The sequence below is a fragment of the Tamandua tetradactyla genome, chromosome 7 (assembly GCF_023851605.1).
Source record: "Tamandua tetradactyla isolate mTamTet1 chromosome 7, mTamTet1.pri, whole genome shotgun sequence".
In the NCBI taxonomy this organism is placed as follows: Eukaryota; Metazoa; Chordata; class Mammalia; order Pilosa; family Myrmecophagidae; genus Tamandua; species Tamandua tetradactyla.
The window spans coordinates 85,103,229-85,109,026 of NC_135333.1; the positions used below are offsets into that span (position 1 = coordinate 85,103,229).

The 5,798-nt window shown below is 37.8% G+C and overlaps 1 pseudogene; it reads left to right on the forward strand.

The window, feature by feature from the left end:
- The first annotated feature begins 1,970 nt into the window (after positions 1 to 1,970).
- Positions 1,971 to 2,401, forward strand: LOC143690519 (U1 small nuclear ribonucleoprotein C pseudogene; annotated as a pseudogene).
- The last annotated feature ends 3,397 nt before the right edge of the window (positions 2,402 to 5,798 follow it).

Here is a 5,798-nt window from a genome sequence, read left to right on the forward strand (position 1 = left end):
TGCACATGGTCAGCCAAACTTACAGAAAGAATGCCACCATATGGGAAAAAAAGGCTCAAAGATAATAATAGAGTATTCTTTTAAGAAATGCTGCTTCACCAATGCTTTTGATGGTGCAAAAATATTGCATGTAAAACCATGAATTGGCAACTATTCATTGAAAAGTGATATCAAAGAGTTTTGACTCTGAGTAAGGAATTGTTTCAGGAATAGCTTAACCAATTTATTTTGCTTCTATTTTCACTTTCGGATACCAGGTGCAATGAGATCTATTATAAATATAGATCTGTCTAAATAAATATAAAAGACCTCTTCAATAAATTAAAATTTAAAAGTCTAAAGTGAAAAGAAAGCATTGTACCCTTGCTTATGTGGTAGCATTTTCTATTTCTTATATCCATAAAATGATGGTGCCTCTTACAATGGATGTCATCTTAGATTTGAAAAGGTATCATATGTTCCTGGCTGTCTTCCAGATGCTGAATTTATTGCAATGAAAAATGAAAGAAAAATTCCCTTAGGCTTAAACTCTAGGTGAATAAATAGACCATAAAGAAACAAACAAGAAAAACAGCAAGTACTAACAAGTGCTAAGAAGAGAATTAAAATTACGTGATGTGAAGGGGAGTGGCAATGGCTTCTTAAGATTGCTGTGCTGGTTTGAAATGATGAATGTATGCTAGAAAAGCCATATTTAATCCTAATCCCATTTTGTAAAGGCAGCTGTTTCTTCTAATTCCTATTCAGCATTTTATGTTTGAAACTATAATTAGATCATCTCCCTGGAGATGTGAAGTGATCAAGAGTGGTTGTTAAACTGGATTAGGTAGAGGAGTGTCTCTACCCATTTGGGTGGGTCTTGATTAGTTTCTGAAGTCCTATAAAAGAGGAAACATTTTGGAGAATGGGAGATTCAGAGAGAGCAGAGAATGCTGCAGCACCACAAAGCAGAGAGTCCATCAGCCAGCGACATTTGGAAATGAAGAAGGAAGACGCCTCCTGGGGAGCTTCATGAAACAAGAAGCCAGAAGAGAAAGCTAGCAGATGACGCCATGTTCACCATGTGCCCTTCCAGCTGAGAGAGAAACTGTGACTGTGTTCTCCATGTGCCTTCTCACTTGAGAGAGAAACCCTGAACTTCATCAGCCTTCTTGAACCAAAGTATCTTTCCGTGGATGAATGTCTTTGATTGGACATTTCTATAGTCTTGTTTTAATTGAGACATTTTCTCAGCTTTAGAACTGTAAACTAGCAACTTATTAAATTCCCCTTTTAAAAAGCCATTCCATTTCTGGTATATTGCATTCCGGCAGCTAGCAAACTAGAACAATTACCAAGTATCTAACCTTTTGGAGAAGATAACATAGCTAAAGAAGTAATAATACATGATGACTGGTAGAATAGGGACTAGAAGAGTCTCTTGAATATCAGTGCTCTTGCTATCACATCTCAGGACGCTGGTATATGATTATTATGCCAAGCCTATTTACTGTTTTTTATTTCTCTTTGCTGACATAATCACATTTCAAAGTGAATGCAGATTTTAGAATGAACTACTCCTTTTAAAATGGAAGTCTATTTCAGATGGGTGGTATTTCATGAAACAGAACATTGAACTATTTGTGTAGTAAGTGACATACAGAGAATGAATCTTGAAAATCCCTATGAAAGTCAAAAAGCTGAAATGCTCAATGTCAATTTTATTAACTGTCAAAACTTTTACCAAAATATCTACTAAGTAAGCAAAAATCAATATTAGGATTGAAGAACGTGATCAACTTGGGGTTTGGAACAAGGAATAATTGACATTGTTGGCTTTTTATTCTTTTCCTGACCCACTGCTGTTCAAATAGCAGCTACTTAAAACCAGGATGTTTACAAAAGGATTAGCTAAAAGGTTCTTGGCAAGTACCTTTTGTTTTAAAATACCAGGTTGAGGGAAGGAAGCGACCAATGACCCACAGAGCAACATGTCCAAGTTTTATTGTGACTGCTGTGATCCATACCTCTCCCATGACTCTCCCTCTGTGAGAAAGACACACTGCAGTGGTAGGACACGCAAAGAGAATATGAAAGACTATCTCAGAGATAGATGGGAGAGCAGGCTCAAAGCCTGGTTGACAAAACAATGCCTACATTTCAACAAAGAAAGATACCTCCTACTCCATCTTCTGCTCCTCCTCCTGCAGAGGTGATGATCGCTGGCCTCCTCACCCAGGTATAATGCCAGCACCCCATATGGAGGACCCTCCATGATACCAGTGATGGGCCTTCCTCCTCCTGGGACAATGCCAGTGGGACCTGCTCCTAGGATGAGGCCACCATGGGAGGCCACATGCCAATGAAGACTGGACCCCTAGTGGCAAGACCTCCTGCCCGTCCTATGATAGTACCCATGTAGCCAGACAGATAAGGATAGAGGGGAGCCTCTTTGAATCAGTTTATATTCTTGTTCTACTTCACCAGGACATATGGTTCTGTGACTTTAGGGTGTTTTCCCCCTTCCTATCAAAGAGAGCACAGTTGTGAAGGAGAGCAGTGGGACAAAAAACAAGTAATCTACATTTGTATTATGAAATATGGAAATAAAATTGTGAACTCTTACAGTAAAAAATGTATTACCTTTTTTAGCCCCTCAGTATTCTTTGTATATTATAAAGGAGATGAAGCATTTCAACTACAACAACCACCACAAAAAATACCAGGTTGAGTTTCTAATTGCTAGATGGCAAAAAAAAAAAAAAAAAAAAGGAGGGGGGGAATGTAAAATAACCTAAAACATTTGGAACAAAGAATAATAAATGTTTAAAACCACAAGGCAACTAACTCCTAGGATAATTTAACACTCAAATGATCATGATCATTTGATTAAAAAACACTAACAAGCGATTTGAGACACATAAACCCTAAGTGAGTAAACTGATATTTAATTTAAACAAATTTATGCTTAAATTAAACATTTCCCTTGGGGTACCATCAAACAAGCTGAGATATGGATTATGGGAGTCCCAAAAGGAAAAGAAAAGGAGTAAGGGGCAGAAAGAGTATCTGAGCAATAAGGGCTGTGTTATTATATTATATATTTGGTATGTAACTCAACGTTTTACTGCTTACATATTTTACATCTCTAAAATGCAAATGCATAAATCTAATATGAATCTATGGTTTGGGCATACAATGGATAAAGATACCATTTGTATCAAGTATAAGAAAATGTGGGAGAATGAAGGAGTATAACAACAGTGTTTGTGTATGCTATTGAAGTCAAGTTGGTATCAAAAAAGTCTGTAATAGATTTAAAATGTTAAATTTAAGCTCCACTGTTACCACAAAGAAAATATCTCAAAAATATATACAGAGGGAAATTAGGAGGAACTCAAAATTGTACAATACAAAAATCAAATAAATATGTAAGTAGACATTAATGATAGAATTGAGAGGTAAAAAAGGCATGCCTTAACCAAATAGCAAATGACAGAAGAAAGTCCTGCATTACCAGTAGTTACATTCAATAAAAAATAGATTTTACTCTCCAGTTAAAAAACAGAGATTGGTACAATATGTAAAAGAGCATGGCCCAACTATATGCTATTTACGATTCAAATACAAAAGTAGGTTGAAAATGAAAGGATGGAAAAAAGTATACCATGCAAATAGCAACCAAAAGAGAACTGTGATAGCAATATTAATCTCAGATAAAATAGACTTTGAGTCAAACTATTGTGAAGATAAAGAAGGTCACCTTATACTGATAAAGAAGACATAACAATTAAAAATGCATGAGACATAAGGCATCCCCTTTTTCCAAGTCTCCCCTCCAAATCAACTAATAAAGGAACAAATCTCACTTTCTTGGAACTCCAGTGTACAATGGAGACCAGGGAACAAGTTTACAAATGCTGAATTCAAGAAAAAGTAAAAAGAAACACAAAAATCAAGTTGGAGAGTTATGTACTGGACCCACCAGTACAGATGCCTCCTTATCATTCTGTTGTGTAGCTAGGGAGTTGCACAGAGGCAACCCCACCTGGGTCCCTCCTCCTGCTGTGGATGCAGGCTACAGAGCAAATCACAGCAGTGAGTTAGAACCTAACTCATATGTAGATACAGGGATCCAAGTTCACAGAGACCTGGGGCTGAAAACAAACAGCTGAGGAATGTCACATACAAAAAGTGCCCAAGTGGTTGGCAAGAGGTGCACACACTTAATCCAGCTTCTGTTTGCTGGACCAATTAAAAACAAAACAGATGGGCAGGCCACAGTGGCTCAGCAGGTAAGAGTGCTTGCCTGCCATGCCCGAGGACCCGGGTTCGTTTCCCGGTGCCTGCCCATGTAAAAATAAATAAATAAATAAATAAATAAAAAATAAAAATAAAAAAATAAATAAAAACAAAACAGATATGTGGGGAATGGCTGCTGGGAGGATGCCTGGAAGACTCCAGGAGGCTGGGAGATGGATTCAGTGGTTTTTGAGGAAGTAGCTGTGAACTTCAACCCAGAAGAGGTCGCTTTGCTGAATTGTGCTCAGAGAAACCTCTGCAGAGATGTGATGCTAAAAACCTGCAGAAACCTGTCCTCGGTAGATTTCAACTCTCCCTACATGGTCTCTTCCACTTGGATTGAGTTATGTTAATTGTAATTATGTACCATCTGCCTTTCATCCTGCCATAGGAAATTGCTGCGTTACTCTTATATCAAAACCTGGACTGTTGGCTGCTGTTATGACCCTAAGGAATGTTAAAGTAAAATGAGAGAGAGACTGGGATCAGGGGGTCTGAAGCTTTAGCAGTAGACAACAGACAACTTTATTCTTAAGTAGTTCCTGCTTATAGACTGCAGGGTTTACGTGACTAAAAGCATGCATACATTTCATGATAAAACAAAGTGCCTACTTTTCAGTATATTACTCCCTACATACAAGAGATAGCTAACAAGACCTTGGGGTTTAAGAAAAAACAAACATTTTCTCCCTCTCAGCCTGTCCTCCAAGTAAGCAGATAATAGTCTCCACAGTTTACTGCCAACACCACTTTGAAGCCAGACTCTCCCAATAAGTTCCACAGGTTTTCTATTAACCCTTGGTTCCTACATTTCCCCTTTTTTATTTTATAAGTTGAGGTGACTGTGCCTGTCTTAGGTTGCCCTTAAGCTCTGAAGGAAGGGTCTTACCCATCATTGGCCACCAGTCAAGCACTCTGACTTTGATTCGGGAGGGGAGCCAAGAGTTTTGCAAGAATCATACTGTTAGCATGGCTTTGCTCAGTGACTGTGCCTGTCTTAGGTTGCCCTTAAGCTCTGAAGGAAGGGTTTTACCCATCATTGGCTACCAGTCAAGAGCTAAAGCTTATTTAGGGGAGGAGTTCAAAGCCTTTACAAACAATACATTGAGAGCTTGTGTTTGTTTATGATTAGAAGATATGACAGATAGCAAACGGTGCTTCAGGACACTTAAGAGAAAAAGAAATAGTAAGAAAAGTAAAATTCCTATTCCCAATGTTGTCAAAAAATGAGAAGATTTCCACCAATAAACAGGATTCCAATTATTAAAAGTATTCAAGAAAGCCTCTACAAAATCTTCGCCTGTAGTCACGGTCAATTCTTCTTGTGACATTTCCAAAACCTGCTTCTGTAGAGATAAAATCTCAGCAGACAGATTAGTAGAGTGACCAAGCAATTGGTTTTTTGTTTTATTCCACCAAGATTCATCTGAGCTGTTATATATTATTGGGGTAATACAATAGGAAGTTTCATTCCAATCACACTTGAGGCCTTGACATAATTCTAAATTATATAAATG